Source organism: Denticeps clupeoides, chromosome 7 (genome assembly GCF_900700375.1).
Source record: "Denticeps clupeoides chromosome 7, fDenClu1.1, whole genome shotgun sequence".
NCBI lineage: Eukaryota > Metazoa > Chordata > Actinopteri > Clupeiformes > Denticipitidae > Denticeps > Denticeps clupeoides.
The window spans coordinates 737,444-751,902 of NC_041713.1; the positions used below are offsets into that span (position 1 = coordinate 737,444).

Here is a 14,459-nt window from a genome sequence, read left to right on the forward strand (position 1 = left end):
TGTGAACAAGAGGAAATATTGCTGCAGAGTCCATATCGATAACCTGTAGCCTGGAACAGTAGAAATGAAAAGCTGCTTCATATTCATATCTCAGTGAGGTAAACATAATGCCGACCTGTTCGGAAGAGTACAAAAAACCACATAAAATGAGCAGCTCAGGCTATTTACCCAAAAAAATCCCTGCATGGCGACCCTTCTGCAGAGTTAAGAATCATCGTCATCATCACTGATCACAGTCGACGGACACGAGACGTTAAGAACGCTACGACATGACGCAAACGAAACCGGCGAGATACAAAATCTTTACTTCAAGACAGTATAAATAAAAACGAGGAGCGTTTAAAACGAGCCTATTTACAGATTCCTCCATCTGTCCTGACCAATCAGTGCTGCCCAGCGGCGTGACCTCTGCCCGGGGTCACGCGGAGGATAACAGTCGCTGCCTGTCTGCTTTTAGACAATTTTATTATATATGCATCACTATTCATTACTCTTGTTATAGAACTTCATTTTACGAATATTTACACAGTGGTATGTGGTTAAAAAAACTAAATCCACATCCACCCGCTTTAATCAAGGATCAGACCTTACTGTCACACACTGGTCATCGTCCCCCACACACACACACAACCACACACACACACACGCGCGTGGTGCAAAGTGAAAGGGAGGGTAAAACAGCGTGTGACAAAGAGAGGATGGAAGGAAGAGCTTCTAAGTCACCATGACGACGACAACCACACACACACACACACACCACCTTCCTCATTGTGTGATCGTCTCGCAGGCGTGGTTCGATCAGCCACGTATTTATTCATTTATTCATTTATTTTAGCCCCGCCCTCCATGAATAAATCAATAAATCATCATCATCATCAATCGACATGTCCACGTCGTGCAGGCTTCAAAAAGAGGAGAGAGACAGTCGGTCAGACAGACAGGCAGTATCACCACGGCAACCTTTCCTAGTGTAGCTCATGCGGGGCTCCCGTCTGTAGTAGGGGGGCGTGGCCTCCCGCCCGGGGGGGGCGGGGATAACGTGACTTCGGAGGGGGCGGGCCTTACAGCGGCCCGTATTTGGCCTCGTAGCGGGACACGATGTTCTTGCAGCGGCCGCAGTCCTTGCGCAGCTCGGCACCTCCTGCCGCAGCGCCGCGTTCTCCCGCTCCAGGAAGGCGGCCCGCACCGTGATCTGGTTCTCCTTCAGGCGCCGGGCGTCGCGGGAACGCTTGGCGGCCATGTTGTTCTTCTTCCTTCTGGACCAGTACTTCTCATCCTGACGACACATTCGTATTCATACGTGACCGTTCAGATGCGCACATTTATATATACTAACACGGATTTATTTTAGGAACAAGCTACAGAACATGCCACTTTCGTCCATTTGTGTCAGCACTTCTACCAAATACTGCAATACCACCGCCAACCACAAGATGGCGGCGCCACCACCACCACCGCAGAAAATCCCACAATAATAATATAATATTTTTACTTATGTGTTGCTCTTATAGATACTCAAGATATGGAGGACAAAAAATAAAATGTCTCATTAATCATTTAAAATGGGACATTAAAAACATCATTAATTAATTAAATAAGGCATGCATTATAAAAAAAATAAATATATTTTGTATTAATTAAATGTTATTATTTCAGAATTATTTTATTTATATTAAGTATAGAATAAGCAGACATTATGCATTCACTCATTCCCTGATGAAATACTGTACATTTTAAGCATTTTATCATTTTGCTCAATTGAGGATGTAGGTAGGTGTTTGTTAGTAGTGGGTAACACACTCGCTTATGAACCAGAAGACCCAGGTTCAAATCCTAGCAAGACACTTAACCCTGAGTGTCTCCAGGGGGGGACTGTCCCTGTAACTACTGATTGTAAGTCACTCTGGATAAGGGCGTCTGAAAATGCTGTAAATGGTAATTGAAGAATATGACTATTTAATATCCATAATTATCAAGATTGTTGACAAAAATCTATCCCTTGGTCTGGGTGAATAATGAATATGGCCTGGCTGGCAGACATGCTTCAAAATACACTTTAAAGTACCGGGTGGTACTTCAAAAGACGTGAGGATGAGGAGGGCCAACCCTCCACCCCAACAAATCCTTTAATCCCTTAATCTCACTCACGACTATCCCATCCGGAACGTTCTACAATCTTCACAGAGCAGCGCCTATCTGAATATGTGTGTAATTTACAGGGAACGTGCCCTGCCCACCCACCTTCTTCTCATCTGGAACGAACACCTTCTTGGCCTTCTTGATCATGGGCTGGGGCTTGAGCTCCTCCTCAGAGAAGCGGTGCTTGCGGGGGTTGAAGAGCTCTCCGCCCGGCACGCTGGACAGAACCAGGTCGGTGGGGTCCGGCTGGAAGTTCACGTCCACCTCGATCTCCTCCGGGTTCCACCGGAGCCGAGGTCCGCCTGCTGCCATCCGCTTTTATGTCTGCCACAAGGCCAACGAATTGAATTACGTGAGGAAGGTGATGGGCCGCGACGGCCGGAACCTGATACTCCTGGTCTAGGTTCATGTGACTCGTCTATTGTCACGCTACCAAGGCCTTTCTGGCGCTTATCTGCGAAATTCCACAATCAAGGCCATCCTCGGGTTTCTTTGGAACATGAACACCACAGAGATCCAGGAGATGTCTTAACCTTCTCCATCAGCAGCGTCCCCTGATACCGACACTGGCTCCTCATCCTTCTGAGCCTCTTCCACCACTGGCTGGGATTCACTGGCAGACAGGACCTCGATGGGGGAAGATGGTGGAGGATCGTCTTCCTCGCTGCCGGGTTCTTCTTTGAGACTCTTCTGAAGCTCTTCTTCCAGGGCGACGGGGGAGGCCGTTCTCCAGCAGGAACTCATCCAGGTCCATGTACTCCCAGGTGGAAGTTCTCGCCGTCGTACGGGATGGTCTTGTTCCAGATGGCAGGGGTCAGGGCGGCCCGAAACTCCGACGGAAGCCCCATCACCCGTCCCACCTGGAGCTTCTCCATCCTGGCTGGAGCACAGCTTCTTCTTCTCGACTCCTGGGTGCGCAGGGCGACAGAAACACAAACACTGATCACGTACTCACGCCCACGTGGACACCATAATAACGCAGGAACTTCGTCCCTCTTCACCACCGCGCTCACCGTCGTCGCCGTCCTCCAGGATATTCGGCGGCGGGATCTCCATGATCTTCTTCAGAACGAAGGGCAGCGGCTCAGCCTGCGTCGCTTCGACGGACATCGTGCAGACCTGGGGTGGAAGGTGGCGGAGCAGGACAAACGCGTCTGTCGTCTCGGTGCGTCGCGGAACACTGCGCGGCGGGCTCGCTGGGAAGACACGCCCCTCCGTCGACAGGCCCCGCCCCATTTCATGAATAGTAATGAGTTCCATTTCTCACGTTACAAGCACACAGTAGAGCAAAACAGGGTCTGGACATGGTTGCCAGATCTTAGAGCTTTGTTTCAGACCAATTCTTCCGAAAAAAAACACATAGTGCGCGTTCTATTCATATTCATCTCCGCGCACCGTAAACCGTGTCGATTGTAGAATTCTAAATAATCAGCTAAATTGGTTTACCGTCGAAATTCGGCCCACACGAACGGCCACCTGGCAACACTCACAGCCGCACTCTCCCGCCCGTGTTGAAAAAACGTGACGTGGCCGCCGCCTGCTGTGGGCGGGGCCAGTTCACGTGCCCAGCTGCCGGACAGCGCGGTCACGTGCGCGGGCCGTCACGTGCGGAGCCGCGGCGCTGTTTATAAACAAAAAGGAGGAAGAGGAGGAGGAAGAGGAGAGAAGGAGGAAGAGGAACATTTTGTCCTGAGCTATTAAAAGCGGAAATTCTACACACGCTTACATGCACGACGCGACAGACTCGTAGTAAAGCAGGCGTCACCATTTGAACGGCGACTGATGACATCAGAGCTACAGTCACTCGCAGCTGTCTGTCGAATTAACGTATGCGGCTCAATATTAATATTATAATATCAACATTAAGGTGTGCGCCGCCCTTTCATCTGAGGTTTTAAATAACAAAAGTATTTTATTTATTCCGAAGAATTTATTCCGGGGCAGTGGTGGCCTAGCGGTTAAGGAAGCGGCCCTGTAATCAGAAGGTTGCTGGTTCGAATCCCGATCTGCCAAGGTGCCACTGAGGTGCCACTGAGTAAAGCACCGTCCCCCACACATGCTCCCCGGGCGCCTGTCATGGCTGCCCACTGCTCACTCAGGGTGATGGAATAAATGCTGAGGACAAATTTCACTGTGTGCACCGTGTGCTGTGCATCACATGAGACAATCACTTCACTTTATTTTATTTTAGAATATCTGCACAAGCTGCGGTAACAAGGGTGGTAATGGCCTGGTAACACACTTGCCTATGAACCAGAAGACCCAGGTTCAAACCCCACTTACTACCATCATGTCCCTGAGCAGGACACTTAACCCTGAGTGTCTCCAGGGGGGGGGACTGTCCCTGTGACTACTGATTGTAAGGCGCTCTGGATAAGGACGTCTGGTAAATGCTGTAAATGTAAAACACATACACACACGGTATACAGAACACGTCAGAAAAATGTTTATTGGCATAATTTGGTCCTTTGCCGCTTACACACAAAAAAAAGGATTTTAGGATAGTCACCCCCTCCGTCTGTCCAAATTGTAACATGGATCACTGACTCTTAACCCAATTAGATTAAATAAAAGCACAAAAGCAGCAGCTTATGGCGGCGTGTACATTCAGCAGCTTCAAGTCAAACGCACGGCTTGTCGGTGGCAGAAGCTCAACACTTAAAAAATATTAACACTGATTATTATTAATATTATTTCGCCTCCATCCACTTTCTCAAATCCACAAAGATCAAACTCATGGGAACTTTGTGAACCGGAGGAAACAGAACATTTCAACTTTAGAACAATTGAAGATCTTTAAACCCTATAAAGGCACAGCAAGCTCTCCCACAAGCATATCTTATTGGCATTAAAGTGTGTTTATTGGTAGATATGACTAGGGTGTGCTTTCAGAACAGTATATAATTATAGTATCTTTTGCATAGACGTGATACTGACTAAAAGGTCATAAAATAACAATTTCACTTTTAAGGAGCTTTTCACACCCTTAAAACGAAAAGAAATGTGGAAGCACCATACGATGCATACGATGTTATTAGCCAGAACCGTGGATTTTCAGCAGTATGTGATGTGGCGTGCCTTCGCGTCTCGTCCCCTTGAGACGGTATTATGGAGACGCGGAGGCGCGTTCCCACAGTGTTGTGGCTGGACGACGTCCACATATCTCCATGTCCAAGGACATGAGATATTCTGGAGGCCGGTTTACAGGGCTTAAAAAGAAAGGCACAGAATTTCACTGATGAGGTCATTAGAGGCATGACCTTTACCCTGAAACGTGCGTCCACGTGGCAGCCCTACTACACGAAGGGACAGGGACGTGATGAGTGTAGTATGGCTCTGCGTGTGACAGACAGGACAGCTCAGTCCTGCAGGAGGAAGCTGTACTTCCCGAAGTCCAAGTCCGTCGGGGCGATCAGCATGTCGGCGCGGGCCTTGGCCAGCTTCCGCTGCAGGAAGCCCCGCCTCTCCTTCCACTCGTCCAGCTCCTCGCCAGAGTGAGCAAATCACAGCTTAGCCCCTCGGAGCAGCCGCCTACCAACCTGTCAATCACATAAAACAGAATAATTCAATAGTCAATAAAAAATAAGAATAATAATAACGTGCCATTATTAAGACACAATCACTGTTTCAGATGTATTACAAAAAAAAGGCCCGGCCTGTGTGGGCGTGGCACCGTACCTGGGGCACAGGGAGAAGTGGGGTCCGGGGAAGCGGTGTCCCCAGGCCAGGCTCTCCTCCTCGCCCTCGCCGCCGAACACTCGGTCCTTGTGCTTCTCGGAGGAGATGTGCTGCTGCCACTGGCGCTCGCTGTTGCTGTGTTTCCCGCACAGTCGGCAGTGGAAGCCGCTCTGTGGAGAGGAGGCGGGAGGACGGACGCTGAGCACATCCCACCACAACAAGGGAGAACAGAGGAGCTTCCGGCGCCGGTTTACCAAGGGCTCGGCGAAATCCGTCGGCATGGTGATCTGCTTCTCTTCGTCAGGCTGGGGTGGCAGTTGGTGGCTCTGGTTGGTTATCGTCAGCCACATGTCATACAGTTGCTGCATGTCCCGTACTGACAAACCGCAACAACCAGACAACATCAGTAAAGGTGTGTGTGTGTGTGTGTGTGTGAGAGAGAGAGATTAGGGACTCACGTCCATTATTCTTCATGTAGGTCCACATATCCTTCTCTTCCTGACTGTGGGCAAAGGAGCAGTTGCCGATGTAGTGACACTTCTTCTGCTTCAGCATGTGCACACAGATCTAACAAGAAAAGAATCAACGAAAGGTAGCTCGTGGTTTTAGGTTCTATTAACAAATTATTCTTTTAGTGAAAGGCAAGCGTTTGTCATATTGAAAACACTGCAGCGCAGCACACGGTCCTCAGTATTTAACCTTCACCCTTGGTGACAGTGGGCAGCCATGACAGGCGCCCGGGGACGGGATTCGAACCGGCAACCTTCAGAATACGGGTCCGCTTCCTCACCGCTGCCCCAAATCAGCACCACCAATGGTGCCAAAGCTGTATATGGCAGTAAACTGGTGACTTTGTGTGGTTTCTGGTTCAGAGGCGCGTATGTTAACCCACTACGCTACTCTTCTACCCATTTTAATACAATTTAATAGAAACTGAACGAAGCTTTCATGATGAACGTACATCATACTGCTGCGGGAGGTTTCTGGAAAAGGGCAGCGGGCGCACCATCACCCACTTCTTCTTCTCAAACGACTTGACAAGTAGCACCCGACGCTCCTTCGTCCAGCTGGAACAGCACACACACCCATCATTTCTTTTACTGCATGAATCTAAAGTGTATTTAAGATGCATTCTTCACTACATCACACACAGAGATATTAATAATATGTTGACTGAAATAATCTGATTCAGAAAAAAGGGAAAAGTCGTGTAATTAAAGAGTCATTCAGCCAATCAAAACGCCAGGTCAGCTTCAAGAATTAATCAGCACTTTCATGCAACCTTACATTTACGGCATTTACCAGACGGCCTTTTCCAGAGCGCCTTACAGTCAGTAGTTACAGGGACAGTCCCCCCCGGAGACACTCAGGGTTAAGTGTCCTGCTCAGGGACACGATGGTAGTAAGTGGAGTTTGAACCTGGGTCTTCTGGTTCATAGGCGAGTGCGTTACAGGCTAGGCTAGTACCACCCCAATCTTGATGGATTTAAAATAAACGGCGCTCACCCATGGCGGGCTTTGGCCGTGCAGTACTTGAGCGACCGGTCCGGCTCGCTGACCAGCCCATCCCTCCAACACTGGCCGCACACGAACTTCATCTTCATGCTCAGGCCCCGCCCCCGAGCTGCGCCTCCACTTCCTGGCGAGGCGCGCAAGCCTCCTCCAGCTCCCCCAGGGGGCGACATGCTGCTCCTTGCGCCAGTGTTAGCGGGTGGGGGCTTGAGAAAGTGAACAGATTATTCAGTGGCCACATCATGAGCTTGATGATGGACCGCTGCTCTCCACCCATCTACAGCATACCTTGTGTCTGTGCATGTTCTGTTCCTGCCTGTGCCACAGCCTTTTGGACTCCTGCACCATTTCTTCATGGGTAATACCTGTAAAAAGAGAATAAAGAACATGTTCACATCTGTGGACATATTTTCCATTCAAAGCCTCATCTAAACAGGATGTCAAAGTTGAGATTCACGTCTTGGGTTAATGTGGAGAAGAACCAGTCCTTCCCTTCTGGGTTCTGATGTGTGTATGTTCCTACCAGAGTCTTGCTGTAGCACCCAGCACTTCAGCTCAATTACAGAGTGGGCGAAGGAGCAGCTGTCGTCGCGCTGGCACCCATAGCGGACTTCGTGTCGACACACGTCAAACTGGCACAGGGGGTGCAGCGGGCGGATCTTGCAGTAGCGAACCACGCTGGTCCTCACCACGTGCACCAGACACCTGCAGCGGGCAGAGGTGGAAGTGTTCACACTGGTCTCACGATTCGATTATCGGGCCTCCATTATCGATTAATCGCGATGTATCCCATCACGTTTTCTACACGGCTTCACACGATGTCTTCAAATACGCAAGTAAGGTGAGAGTCAAGACCTCATTCACACGGATGTCTGAACTACTACTACTGGTAGTAGCCTAGTGGGTAACTAGGCGGTATAGAGGGGGATAGTAGCCTAGCGGGTAACTAGGCGGTATAGAGGGGGGTAGTAGCCTAGCGGTTAAGGAAGCGACCCCGTAATCAGAAGGTTGCCGGTTCGAATCCCGATCCGCCAAGGTACCACTGAGGTGCCACTGAGCAAAGCACCGTCCCCACACACTGCTCCCCGGGCGCCGGTCATGGCTGCCCACTGCTCACTCAGGGTTGATGGGTTAAATGCAGAGGACAAATTTCACTGTGTGCACCGTGTGCTGTGCTGCTGTGTATCACATGTGACAATCACTTCACTTTTACTTTATTTTATAGCGGATAACTAGGCGGTATAGAGGGGGATAGTAGCCTAGCGGGTAACTAGGCGGTATAGAGGGGGATAGTAGCCTAGCGGGCAACTAGGCGGTATAGAGGGGGGTAGCAGCCTAGCGGGTAACTAGGCGGTATAGAGGGGGGTAGCAGCCTAGCGGGTAACTAGGTGGTATAGAAGGCAGTAGTAGCCTAGCGGGTAACTAGGCGGTATAGGGGGGTAGTAGCCTAGCGGGTAACTAGGCGGTATAGAGGGGGATAGTAGCCTAGCGGGTAACTAGGCGGTATAGAGGGGGATAGTAGCCTAGCGGGTAACTAGGCGGTATAGAGGGGGGTAGTAGCCTAGCGGGTAACTAGGCGGTATAGAGGGGGATAGTAGCCTAGCGGGTAACTAGGCGGTATAGAGGGGGGTAGTAACCTAGCGGGTAACTAGGCAGTATAGAGGGGGGGGGGGTAGTAGCCTAGCGGGTAACTAGGCGGTATAGAGGGGGGTAGTAGCCTAGCGGGTAACTAGGCGGTATAGAGGGGGGTAGTAGCCTAGCGGGTAACTAGGCGGTAGAGAGGGGGGTAGTAGCCTAGCGGGTAACTAGGCAGTATAGAGGGGGTAGTAGCCTAGCGGGTAACTAGGCGGTATAGAGGGGGGGTAGCCTAGCGGGTAACTAGGCGGTATAGAGGGGGGTAGTAACCTAGCGGGTAACTAGGCAGTATAGAGGGGGGGTAGTAGCCTAGCGGGTAACTAGGCGGTATAGAGGGGGGTAGTAGCCTAGCGGGTAACTAGGCGGTATAGAGGGGGGTAGTAGCCTAGCGGGTAACTAGGCGGTATAGAGGGGGGTAGTAGCCTAGCGGGTAACTAGGCAGTATAGAGGGGGGTAGTAGCCTAGCGGGTAACTAGGCGGTATAGAGGGGGGTAGTAGCCTAGCGGGTAACTAGGCGGTATAGAGGGGGATAGTAGCCTAGCGGGTAACTAGGCGGTATAGAGGGGGGGGGTAGTAGCCTAGCGGGTAACAAGGCAGTATAGAGGGGGGTAGTAGCCTAGCGGGTAACTAGGCAGTATAAAGGGGGGTAGTAGCCTAGCGGGTAACTAGGCGGTATAGAGGGGGGTAGTAGCCTAGCGGGTAACTAGGCGGTTATAGAGGGGGGTAGTAGCCTACGGGTAACACACTCGCCTATGAACCAGAAGACCCAGGTTCAAACCCCACTTACTACCATTGTGTCCCTGAGGCAGGACACCTTAACCCTGAGTGTTTCCAGGGGGGGGACTGTCCCTGTAACTCCTGACGCAAGTTGCTCTGGATAAGGCGTCTGGTAAAACGATTTTCATCATGGCGTGAGGCGGAGTGTGGACCGAACAAGTTATCTGAGGGTCTCACTTGTTGATGTCGAACCCGTGGCGAGCCGCAGCACACACGGCCTTGTGGGTCCTTGCAGCGCTTGCTGATGACCCGGGGTTTACCGTCGAACATTCCTACGAAGCACAGAGGCCAGCAGGGCGTCAGCAGGCGGCCTGGACGTTAAAAGCGTCTCCGAGTGCTCGTCCTCACCTCGCAGAGGAAGATGAACATGCCCGAGTGCAGCTGCAGCAGGCGGGCGACGGTCAGCGCCTGCCTCTCGCCGCAGCCGAGCGGCTCGAACAGCAGCTCCCTGTTCAGGGCGCCCTTCCTCTCCTGCGTCCACACGTCGATCTCCTCCTGGCAGTAGGCGAACGTGCAACTCTCGCCGTACTTGCACTCGTTGCGCTCCTGCACCTCTGCGAGACACAAATACAAGTTCTCATTAAAGCAGGTAGGATAACCAGCAAGACGAAAAAGATTATTACGTAATAGAACCGTTCATTACCTTTACAGAGCACAAAAGCACCCAGGAAGTTGTTGCGCATCGGGCGGGGCCGCACCCGCCTCCAAACACCATCTCCTCCGCCCTTTTGTCTGACCAGCAGGACGTTCCTCTTACAGCGATGAGCCGGGTCCGACAGATACTGATAGTCCAGGACTCCTGGACCTGGAAGCCAGAAGATCCCATGTCAGTTTTCACGGTACAAGCGCAGGAACATGACGGAGGGGCAGAAGGTACCGTTCTTCTGGTAGCAGCCGGCGCAGGCCTGAACAAACTCGTGTGTGGCCGCCAGCGGGTTCTGCACGGAAAAAATAAAGTGAGCGATTTGAACGTGAAGAGCACAGAAATGTTCTTGTCTGGTTGCTGGACCTGTCTGCTAGAGTGTATCTCATGACATCAACCAAATAAGTCCAATTTGAAAATGCATCATTCAGAACTCACTATTTATTCCATTTAAACAAATCATTTATTAACATTTTTCACTGAAAGAATCACTTTCTGGGAACGTAAGTGGAAATGTACCAGTGGAGAGAGTTTGGAGATCATTTCATTACACCAATTCAGTGCCCCAATTTCTTGGAGAAATTGTCAAAACTAAAATGCAAAAACTTTTTGGGATTGTCCAGCTGTCAAAGGTTATAATAGAGTTATAGAAGTTCACAATGTGTCACAAAATATCTTTGAAAGTGAACTGATGGTCATTGAGAGACACCGCAGCACAGTGCACGGTGAAACGTGTCCTCTGTATTTAACCATCACCCTTGGTGACAGGCGCCCGGGCAGCAGTGTGTGGGGACGGCACCTTCATCAAGGGGACCTCAGTGGCACCTTGGTGGTTCGGGATTCGAACCGGCAACCTTCCGATAGCAGGTGCGATTCCTTAACCGCTAGGCCACCACTGCCCCTTTGCATGTCAAATGCCTATATAGATAATATTTGTTGGAAATATAGATCAAAAGTATTAAAATAAGTACTGAATGTCTTACTGGTAACATGGATCCCCATTACAACGGACATTTATAAAATTGAGACGGTTCCCGCGCATGTTAATCAGGGGCAGTGGTGGCCTAGCGGTTAAGGAAGCGGTCCTGTAATCAGAAGGTTGCAGGTTCGATTCCCGATCCGCCAAGGTGCCACTGAGCAAAGCACCGTCTCCACACACTGCTCCCCGGGCGCCTGTCATGGTGCCCACTGCTCACTCAGGGTGATGGGTTAAATGCAGAGGACAAATTTCACTGTGTGCATCGTGTGCTGTGCTGCTGTGTATCAATCACTTGACAAATAATAAAAAAAAAAAAAAAAAAAAAGAAAGTGGAAGGTTTACACTGCACTGGACAAAATGGGGTGAATATGTGAATATTTTGGGGTTTTTTCGGCCACCGTGAGAGATCATGCCCTGTATGTGTATAGTTGTAAACCGTACGAGTGTGAATGTATATATTCGTGTGTTAAAAATCACTAGAGGCTTTATGATGAGTTCTGATCGGTAGCACGACTTCGACGGTCCGTGGGTGTCAACGCGTGACATCAAGTGGTCATCCGCCAATCACCTCCCATTCACTGAGTAAACAGAACCGAACGGAGCGACTCACGGTTCTAAAGGAGTTCGGAGTTCGGGCCGACGGAAGGAATTTATGGGAGACTTTTCCACCTGAGGACAGAAGAGGGAATATTGACAGACGTTCCTCCTCTAACGGGCCAGAAGGCGCGGCCGCGGCGGCCACTCACCGGGCAGGGCGAACTCCGACAGCGAGTCCAGACCTCGCCTCCGAGCGCCAGCGTGGCCGGGGCGGACGCAGCCACGTGGAAGACGTCCAGGGCGTCCAGCGCCGCAGGCTGAGGTCGGGGGTCGGAGGTCAGGCCTGGGAAGGAGTCCAGGGAGTTCAGGTGACTGACGGCCGGGGAGAAGAACGCGGGGGGCAGCTGGGCCGGGGGGAAGGCGGGGCGCAGGGCCGCCGCCGGCAGGTGGGTCGGGATGACCCCCTGCGTCGGGTTCTGGAAGGAAAGACAAGAACGTCAAAGCGGCGAAAGTCCAGAGAAGACGACTTCCCAGCAGCATCGCTCACCAAACCGGCCTCTTCGGCTTTAAGGACGCCAGTTGTCCAGGAGGCTGTCCAGCTCGTCCCCCATCACTTCACAGTCCCCCATGGCATCCGAAACCGGAACGGAGAGCGGGACGCACGGCGGCATGTCCGGGAACTTTCTGGACGCCGCGGGACTTTGGCGACGCCTCGTTCGCTGACCGGGGATGGGCACGCCGGGGGAGGGAGAGTGCGGGACGTACTCAGACATGCTGACTGTGACCGGGGGACAGGAACAGGACAGGGTTATCCACCGCACTTCTCCGTCCCGTGGAGGACGTGCTGTAGCGAGGCTACCTGACGAGACGTCGCTGAAGCTGTCGAGCCCGTTGGCTGGAGCCTGGAAACCAGAGCGAGTCGGGGACAATCCTGACCGTAGGGACACAGTTTTCCCGACCGGAGCTCGGACAAACTGCCGCATATTGGTGATTAATGTACGGGACGATGCGAGGGTCGGACGTACCTCCTCGCTGGTCGGGGACACGTCACCGTCCGTCTCTCGTCCCTGGTCCTGCGGGGAGCCCAGCTGGTAAATGGGCTGGACCTCGGCGTGAAAGTAACGGGGTCGGGGTGTGTGTCGTACCTGTACACCGGCGTACGCCTTGCGGTTCTTCAGGCCAAGTTTGTTCGCCAGATCCTGGGCCAGTTCGTTCACTGTCGCATCCTAACGCGCGAGAAAAGTGGAGCGAAGTTGAAAAGCGGCGCCGCGGTGGAGCGTACGGATGCCTTCAGGCAGGAGAAGCGAGAGGGCGGAGGACCTGAGGCGCGCCGAGCAGGCAGCGCGTGGTGCAGTCGTACGCCTCCGTCAGCTGCCCACGTTCCCTCAGACACAGGGCCTTCCTGTACAGGGCCTTGCCGCTGCCGCCGCCGCCGCACAGCGCCAGGGCGCGGTCGCAGTCCTGCAGCGCCCGCTCCGGCTCCCCCTGGGGGTCACAAACCGAGCCGACGTCACCGCACGCCCGCACGCACGCAAACACGCCGCACGCAGACGGCGCCTCACCAACTTGTGATGGGCGGCGGCCCTGTTGACGAACAGGGTCTCCATCAGGGCAGGGGGCGTGGTCAGGCCCTCCGCCTGGGCATAGTGCGCCACGGAGATGGCTTCGCTGTAGTGGCCCCGGGCCAGCCTGCACTCGCCCTCGCGGAAGGTGGCGTTGCCCTCGTCCAGCAGGTTACACACCAGCTGGATCAGGAATCTCTGCAAGACCCACAGAAGCAGAACGTCCACGTGAACCAAAAATACCAATGAGACTGGACACCCAGAACATTCTGTTCTACTCGTCTGGCCAGTTGACCAAGAAGATGGTTTCCAACTAAAGGATCACAGAAGGCGTGTGACGGTACCAGAAGTTCCTGGTTCCTGGCCAGGAGACCCTAATCCGCTCCACCCAACCAAGACTTTCTAAAACGTGAAGATAAAGGAACCGTGAAACTGTACCTCGTAACCTTCAGGTTCTGGATAAGGCAAGGACAACCTGCGAGCAGACAAGTGGCGAGTCAGATGCGGAGAATTCACAGACAAAAACGACTCTTATCAGCAGTTCGTCCAACGTACTGTATGAAAGTCAGCGCTTTCAGGATGTCCTCTCGGCGCCTTTGTCTCTCCAGGTCCATGGCGCACCGAGCCCACCTGCAAGAGAAGAAACTCGGCTTCAAACCTGCGCCTCGAGTCCTCGAACTCCTCCGTGTCTCCGGCCTACCTGTTGACCAGGAGGAAACCGTCCGCTTCTCTCTGAAAGTCTGCTGATGTGATTTTGACATTTATACACGCCTGATGAAACTTTTTTTTTCCCCACCTGTAGCCCTCCAGCCAGCGGAGACACCTGCACACGCCTCACAGCATCGCGCCTACCTCACGCCGCAGGACCGGGCATGTGTCCGGGCTCTCCCGACTCCTCTTTCACTTTCACACTTTTCTCAGACTTCCGCCTGTCGCGCCTCGTCATTTCGGGCGGAACGATCGCCGGCGAACCCTGCGCGGAGACGTGCAATGCTAA

At 52.3% G+C, this 14,459-nt stretch overlaps 2 pseudogenes; both read right to left on the reverse strand.

Moving 5' to 3' along the window:
- Positions 1-1,061: 1,061 nt before the first annotated feature.
- Positions 1,062-3,408, reverse strand: LOC114793683 (thyrotroph embryonic factor-like; annotated as a pseudogene).
- Positions 3,409-4,570: 1,162 nt separating this feature from the next.
- LOC114793735 (zinc finger CCCH domain-containing protein 7B-like) lies at positions 4,571-14,244 on the reverse strand (annotated as a pseudogene).
- Positions 14,245-14,459: the final 215 nt, after the last annotated feature.